The 8,908-nt window shown below is 36.1% G+C and overlaps 1 long non-coding RNA gene across 1 annotated transcript; it reads right to left on the bottom strand.

Moving 5' to 3' along the window:
- Positions 1-299: 299 nt before the first annotated feature.
- Positions 300-7,139, bottom strand: LOC142162867 (uncharacterized). The gene is made up of 2 exons (XR_012694346.1): positions 6,739-7,139; positions 300-1,824 (listed from the first exon to the last, which is right to left on the bottom strand). It is a non-coding gene; the product is annotated as an uncharacterized LOC142162867 (long non-coding RNA).
- Between the last annotated feature and the right edge of the window lie 1,769 nt (positions 7,140-8,908).

Genomic DNA, 8,908 nt, shown 5'->3' with positions numbered 1-8,908 from the left:
CAAAACAAAAGAAATTTTTTCTGCCCTAGTTTGCACTAGAAAGATTTGTGAGTTGTTAGCAAAATTGTAAACCACTTGTACTATTGATGCAATGATGAGAGTAACTAACGAATAGACTAGGAAAACTATAAACTAAGCATGACTAAAGTAAAGACTGACCCTATTATCCAGGCGGGGCCCCTGATTTCAAGAAAACTAGACACTGTTAACTAATAATTGACCGCTCTTTTTTCAAATTCAGACTTCCCCCTTCTTCTTTTTTTAAATTATTATCCTAGGAGAAAATTTATCAGACTAGATTTTCTATCTTAGGAGAAGTATTCATCAGACTAAGACGTTAATCCTAGGAGAAAATTCATCAGACTGGGTCCTTTTTCTCTTTTTTTCGTTTTTTTTTTGTTTTTTGTTTTGCTTTTTTTTGGTATATTAGGAGAAAGATTCATCCGACTAAGATTTCTACCCTAGGAGAAAGTTCATCAGATTAGGTCTTCTATCTTAGGAGAAAAATTCATCAGACTAAGATTTTGATCCTAGGAGAAAAGTCATCAGACTAGGTCTTCTAATTTATTATCTTAGGAGAAAGATTCATCCGACTAAAATTTTGAATATAGGAGAAAATTTGTTATACTAGGTCCTTTTTTTGTTATCTTAGGAGAAAGATTCATCAGACTAAGATTTTTATCCTAGGAGAAAATTCATCAGACTAGGTTTTCTATCTTAGGAGAAAGATTCATCAGACTAAGATTTTGATCCTAGGAGAAAGTTCATCAGACTAGGTCTTCTATCTTAGGAGAAAGATTCATCCGACTAAGATTTTGATCCTAGGAGAAAATTCGTTATACTAGGTCCTTTTTTTGTTATTTTAGGAGAAAGATTCATCATACTAAGATTTTTATCCTAGGAGAAAATTCATTAGACTAGGTTTTATATCTTAAGAGAAAGATTCATCAGACTAAGATTTTGATCCTAGGAGAAAGTTCATCAGACTAGGTCTTCTATCTTAGGAGAAAGATTCATCAGACTAAGATTTTGATCCTAGGAGAAAATTCATCAAACTAGGTCCCTTTTTGTTATCTTAGGAGAAAGATTCATCAGACTAAGATTTCTATCATAGGAGAAAGTTCATCAGACTATGTCTTCTATCTTAGGAGAAAGATTCATCAGACTAAGATTTTGATCCCAGGAGAAAATTCATCAAACTAGGCCCCTTTTTTGTTATCTTAGGAGAAAGATTCGTCAAACTAAGATTTCTATTTATTATCTTAGGAGAAAGATTCATCCGATTAAGATTTGATCCTAGCAGAAAGATTCATCAGACTAGGGCTTCTATCTTAGGAGAAAAATTCCTCAGACTAAGATTCTATTGGGAAGAAAATCCATCAGACTAGGACTTTTTATCCTAGGAGGCAAAATGTGACGACCAAATGACAAAATTTTATGCACATGAGCAAAATAGAAAAAGGCAAAATTTGAGAAACTTCCCTTTGTCGGCTCTTCTCTTCTTTTCATTTTCATTTTTTTTTTGTTTTTTCTCTCTTTTTGAATCACTTTCCGTGCAATGCTTTGTTCCTGTTTCACACAAAGAAAAAAAATTGTCAGTTTTGAAAATGGTGGTCGGTTTGTGGCCTTGAGTCTTGGGCAGCTTGGCTTCTGCTCAATCAGCTTGAGTAGGCTTCAAGAGACTTTTGCTCTGCATCAACCCTAATTGTTTCACACCCGGTACCATTGTATTTCTGGCTCAATCAGCATTATCCCAACCGGAGATCCTTTCTTGGATGACCTTTTCTGATATCTTGAATTACTTCCTGCTTTTGAGCAATTTGTCTGTCAAAGATAATCACCAGTTATCTTTCTTGCGTCAAGTAGGCTGATAAGAGCCTTTTTGGGGAGCCTTTGCATGAATCCTCAAGGTATATTGACAATAACAACTCAGTGCATGCCAAATTTACTTTATGCAACTGAAAAGCTGGTAGCAGATTTTGAAATATTTTCTTGCTTGTTTTGACAAGGACTGACTCAGAGTGGAGGACACAAATGATGCAAAGAAATAAGTATTAACAAAAAATGCCCCTGTCGGAAGGACAGAAGGAAGAGTTTTTTTTTTTTGTTTTTTTTCTCTTTTTTCTTTTTTTTGAATAACTAGCCTTAATGGTCATGACATGCATTTTGGACTTAGTTGACGATCTATCAAACTAATTCACTCTTCCCTTTTACTCTTATTATGACCTTTGAAGTCGGGCTTGTTTATGCCAATTCTTCGCACCAGCTTTATGACTCACTTTCAACTAGTGGTGCCCCGAGGAGTTTTCACCAACAAGTCTCACTCATTTATTCATCTCTGCTTACCGTCGCCTTACAGTGCCCGTGAGGGTTTTCACTAGTAAGACTCTCTCATTTCTTCTCTATTTTTCTTTTTCTTTTGCTTTCTTGCGTGAGCATCCTGACAGTGTTCTATGTCGCGTGACAACCGTTGCTCATTGCATGCTTCTCTTGGCATTTCCTAAAGGCATATCAGCAGATCTTTATTTGGAAGGATTTTGGATAGGGTTTGAAGGAAAGAAAGAAAGCTCAAAATAGACTCAAAATAAAGGGGTTGTGGACTTACAACTCTTGGAATCGACTCTTTCACAAGTGAAATAAAATCTTTGCCCCAGTTTCAGCTATTGAGGATTTTTTGGTATATTTTTTGAATTGTTATTTGGTTGGACCGAACCGTGAGGCTGCCTACGTATCCTTTTTTAAGGAATCAGGTCTAACGTAGTTCAAACATCTGACCTAAACTATTTTTTCATCTTTCTTTCTGTTTCTCTTTTTCTTTTTTCTCCTTTTTTTTCCTTTTCTTTTTTCTTTTTTTTTGTTTGCCCCTGCTTCTATTTTTGAGGGCATGGACCTTTGACAATTCTTTTTTTTTTTTCCTGAACTTTCTAAGAAATGCCCCAGTTTGTACTCTTGGGACATAGATTTTTTTTCTTTTTCTTTTTTTTTTTGACTCTAAACTTTATTCCAAAAGAGAGTAGTCAAAGAAAATAACACAGGCTCAAAAGGGGTAGCGAAGGATATAAAGTGTTTGGGTAGCAGAAAAAGGGCCTCCCAACCTCGAGAATGTCAAACATGGTACCTTTTCGCGATCACATCATTGACGAACAAGTCTGTCTTCTTGGTGTGCCGTGGTCACAAGACATTTTTTCATCCTTTAATAACAAACTTTCAAACAAAATTCAATTGATTAAAAATCCTCAAACCCGATCTTCACAATGATTTAAAGGTGAATTTTACTCGACCTTAGTTCCAAAGTATTCCAACTCAAAAGTATTTTTTTAGTTATCGAATTCCAGATTAAATCAGTTCCTAAGATCTAGCCAAATTTTTCCGCATGCATCTCATGTCATTAGAACTAGAGAGAAAAGAACTAGGAACAAAATGACACAAAAGGACAAACTGTATTTTATTGAGTAAAGGATGAAAGGGTTTTACAACTAAACAAGCAACCTAAAATACGAGTTACAACCCTAAAATAACTCGAATAATGAAACAAATAGAATGGAGTGATAGAAGGGTTTGACTCAATAAAACAAATAGAATCTGGATCAAAACCCTGAAATAACCGAGATAATATAAAAAACATCAAAACAAGCTACCAAGATTCCTTTCTAGTGAGGAGGGAATGACTTTTCAATTGCTAGGCTTGGCATTTAGCCACAAATTTGCTCATCAGAATCAGCAGAGCCTTCTCCAATTTCAACATCATTAACTTCAGTTAGCAAGTTCCCGAGAGGATTCTCATACTCCATGTCACCAGGCATCATCCCCACAAAGTGTGCATCATAATGTGCAGGTAAAGGATTCTGCACGATATTCTGGGTGTCACTATCTTGGATCACAATCAGGTTTTCCTGGATATCCTTTCTACTTCTCTTTTCAAATCCCGACAGCTTTCAAAATTGTGCCCTTGGGCATTGGAATGGTATTTACACCTTTGAGAAGGGTCAAAGCTTCTTGCACGTGGGTTTACATGATTTGGAGGAATAGGTGCAAACATGTCATAATGCTTTAATTTCTCAAACAAGCTTGCATAGGACTCTCCTATTGGTGAAAAATTATCTTTCATCCTTTGTTCCCCTTTATACCTCTGGCTTGGATGTGGGTTATAGGGCACCTGAAAATTTTGTGGAGGCTGTTGGAGATTTCGTGATGCCCGTGCTCGCCTTCTGGGGTGTTTTGGTGGCTGACAACATACTGAGGTGGAGCGACAGAGTACTGAGGGTTCTGAGGTGGATAATATTACTCAGGGGAGTCATGGAAAACTTGAGGAGGCTACTCATACCTTCGAGATGTTCTTCTGGGACCTCTTCTCGACCCTGATGTCATCATGATTTCTTCAACCTTCTCATTTGTGTTGCTAAAATTATCAGATTCAACCTGGACAGCCTGAGTTGTGGCTGTAAAAACTGCTTGACTTATAATTTTGCCTGTCTTAAGACCATTCTCTACCATTTCTCCCATTTTGATTGCTTCCCAGAAGGATTTTCCAACTACGGACATCATGTTTTGAAAGTAATCTGTCTCTTACGCTTGAAGGAAGACATTGATTAGCTCGTGGTTATCCATGGGTGTCTTAACTCGAGCTGCTTGCTCTCTCCATTTAATGGCTTATTCCCTGAAACTTTCACTTGGTTTCTTCTTCAGGTTTGAAAGGGAAATACGGTCTGGGGCAACGTCGATGTTGTATTGGAACTGTTTGACAAAGGCCTGTGCCATGTCATCCCAGACATACCAGCGAGATGTGTCTTGATCCATAAACGATTCGGAGGCTACTCCCGTAAGGCTTTCTCCAAAATAAGCTATCAACAATTCTTCATTTCTTCTCGCACCTCTCAGTTGATTGCAATACCTTTTCAGGTGGGCTATGGGATCTCCATGTCCATCATACTTTTCAAATTTGGGAGTCTTGAAACCAGGCAGTAAGTGGACATCGGGGAACATACATAAATCTTTGAAGGCAACACTCTTTTGACCTGCCAACCCTTGCATATTTTTCAACCGTTGTTCTAAGCTTTTCACCCATGCCAGAACTGTCACACCTCCTTTTTACACACCGAAAGGGGATATAAGGAGTTTTTCCAATTAAAGTGACAAAACCAAAACGGGATTATTTATTCAAATTCAGAGTCGCCACTTGGGATAATTTATGGAGTCCTAAGTCACCGGTTTAAAATCCCGAATCGAGGAAGTTGACTCTTATTTATGGTCTGCGAACATAAAAAATCAGGTAAGGAATTCTGTTAACCCGGGAGAAGGTGTTAGGCTCTCCCGAGTTCTGTGGTTTTAGCACGGTCGCTCAACTATTATTATTGGCCTATTTTATCTGATTTTAAAACACTTTTAAACCTATGTGCATTTTTAACTTATTAAACCGCTTTTAATCATTTTTAGGAAGATTCAACGTTATTTAAAATATGCCTTGAACCACGCCACATGAAATGCACTCGCGGTCCACAACACATTTTATTTAACGTTGTTGAGAATGGGTCACATGAAATGCACACCCGAGTTTAAAGAAATTAATTTAAATAGCGCGCCTAAAACAACTACGCACTTTCAAGTTTGAGAGAGCCATGGAAAATTCAACTAATGGCGCACCTCGATTTATAAAGAATTAATTGTCCGAAGGCCATGGGCTTAGGGGTTTTATTTGGCATGGCACGCATCAAATTATTTTATAAAAAGCTAGCTAATTCACAAGTTGATTCATGTAAAGGGCGAAATGGAGCAACTAATCAATTGATGGTACTTTTCGATAATATGCTGATGACAACAAGCAGCTGCTATGTTTCATATGACATACACCACAAACATGAAATAATATGGGCACGAATTGCTATACAAAATATGAACTAGAGAATAGCAACGTATGGCTCTTGAACAAACTTGATGAAGCAGAAGAAGCTAATTAATTATTCAAGGTGGTTTCTTGTTTTGCATTTTACAAGTATTGAAGCAGAGGAATCACACATATAAGAAGGAAAATGATATCATCTATGTATGTGCTTCCAAATAATGAGGCAAGTAGGTTGTAAGCTATTTCAACCACAAAATGATGCTTTCAAATACAAACAAACCTGCAATGATCAATCAGTACCCTCCTGAGTTGCTTTTGTTTATCATCTTCCTGAACTTTCATACTTAGGCAAGTTCAATAATTTTTCAACAAATAGTCAGGTTATTGACTACCCATGTTTTGTTTTTCTACTTTCTTCTTCGGCTAAAAGGATATTCAAGACTTCACCCATGAGTTTATTTCACACTTCTGGGGCTTAAATGAAAAAAATATTATTCAAGAAGATAAGTACCCCAAATTGAGAGTAGCAAGCAACCAACCCAGCATGTTTGCCTTAATTCGCTCAATCCACTTATTTCTTAAGTCAAAAAAATTTAAAATAAATAACAAATAGATTATTTAATTTAGAATACACAAATAAAAAAAATAATTGAGCAATCAAAGTCATGATATCCAATACCAAACCAATACATCACAGAATAAATATGATTCTGTATTAGCATAGACAATATCTCATGTTTGTGTTGAAACTAAAATGAAAAAAGAATCAACAAATCCGTACAGTGAACCAAAGGAAAACATCATAGAGCAATTCTACCATATATACACAAACAATTTCAGCAAATTTATAGCACATGGATATCCAAACAACCATTACATTTCGAGATTGAGATAAATACCTCAAGCTGTGAGAATAAAAGAGGAAAAAGTCGAAACCCAACAAAAGCAGATTCAACAAACCGCAGCCTTAAACTCTGATTTTGAAATAAACTCGAAAACCTAGAAATCAAAGGGATAACACCATGGAAATCAGCACAGCCTTCTGAAACTCGCTATTCTCCGATTTTTCATCTTCTTTTTTTTTGAAATCTTTTTTATTATTTTCAGCTTTCCAAACTTTTGAAACTTCGAATTTTCTTCTTGATTTTGTTTGTTGCTGATTGCTTGTGTGTGTGTGTCGATAAAATCAAAAAAAACAGAGGGGAATGGTGTGTTCTTTGTGTGTGGTGTTTGGGAAAATAAAGAAGAAGCCAGAGAGCTGGAGTGTGCGCCGCTTTTCTCTGAAAGAGGTCTCAGGATCTCCTCTTTTTGGTTTCTAAATTGTATTTTTATATATAGGAGGTAGGGTAAAGGGTAATGGGTATTTGAATTGGGCTGGGGTTAAAAAATTACTTTGGGCCTTTTTAGGAATTGACCCAATTTTAGAAGAAACAAGACCAAAAATATATTCTTCCTAATTTCCTTTTCTTTGTTTTTTTTTCCTTTTCTTTTCTCTAATTAATTAAAAACCTAAATTAAGCTATTTTTGGTAGAAATTAAAATTCTTTATTTATTTCTAACATTAAAACAACTAATTAACTCTAAACTAAAGAAAAATACTAACTTTAAAGACTAAAATCTAAATCTGTAAAAATGACCTTTTTTGTGATTTTCCTATAGTATTTTAAAAATGCATGGAATGCAACTAAATAAAGAAAAATTCTTAAAAATCAATTAAAATTATTTTTGGTCTATTTTAGGAGTTATCTTCATGTAGGGCAAAAATTACGTTCTCACAACCTTCAACAGTAATAGAACACACAATTGGCCATATCGATCTAAGTTAGTCCCTATGGGAGCTAACAAAAGTAGTATAAGAAAAGGACGGCTATCAGGATCTGGCTAGGGTTAGAATAACCTAAAATGGTGAATTGATTGCTTGCATTGGTTGACATTCCGAAGGACATTGCAAATGTGCTAACAGATCTCCTTGTGAGACACCCAAATGGTGCACTCTATAATAGTACAACCAGATACGAATAAAACAATGATAGGCACTGGAAGCCTGGAAGGGATAAATATTACCTTAGTATGGCTCCCGTCTCTAGTAGGGAGAAAATGTTAGGCAACCCGAAAACCCCGTGGATGGATCAAGGGGACCTAAAACACAAAAGAATGTCTTGTCGAAGTTTTCAGAATAAAGTGATTGACAGAAATGTTAGCAAAAAATAAGAAGAGAATTATTGGAGCATTATGAGTAAGACGCGATTCATGGATGACAACAGTAGATCCAAAAAGAACAGTATTACAGAGTTGTTAGTCAAGTAAAGGGAAATAGGAGAGGTGACAGGCCTTGAGACAACAAAAGATTATAGGCCATAAAGTAATAACCTCACTTCTAGAAATAAGTTCATGACTCTAGCGCAACTACCAGAAGGAAAAGTTAGACCCTAGAACAATAGAAATCAGTATGGCTGGTGAATAAGATAAACTAAACACGAATTAGGGACTGAGTGATTGGATAATAGTCAGCATCATGAGACTTTTAGATTTCGTTCCGACGATAATATATTAGAAAACAGAAAAAGATTCATGAGAAATTTAGAGAATGGTCATTTAGTATGACACTTCCATAAAGAAAGCAAGGTGAGTAAAGTTAAGCTTAAGGGACTGTTTGTGCTAGTTACACTAAGTGTCACCATCGCGAGTACGGAATTTGCTTATCCTTAATATAGAAGGATTATTGCAAGGCGAGTGAGGGTCATCGACGATGTGAAAAGACGTCAGAGATTAAAAGGTAAAACATCTATACGTAGATCATCATGGCACTAAATTTTAGTACCCCCTAAATGGGGGAATATGGAGTGATATGGCATTAAGACAGAATTAAGTTATTCTAGTAACTATGAATGGTAAAGGAAGAGTGTGATAAAAAGAGAAAGGAATGAGATTGCACTTAGCTGAATCCTACTGATAGGTTATGATTCCAGAACATTATGTAAGCACGACATCAGAAAACGGAAGTAAGGGTTCCTACCCGGAAGGTTATTGATAAATAAGGAGCCAGTGCAAGAGGTAAGTTAGACAAAG

This window comes from Nicotiana tabacum, chromosome 8 (genome assembly GCF_000715075.1).
Source record: "Nicotiana tabacum cultivar K326 chromosome 8, ASM71507v2, whole genome shotgun sequence".
NCBI classification, from domain to species: Eukaryota; Viridiplantae; Streptophyta; class Magnoliopsida; order Solanales; family Solanaceae; genus Nicotiana; species Nicotiana tabacum.
This window is presented reverse-complemented; position numbering and strand designations above follow the sequence as displayed.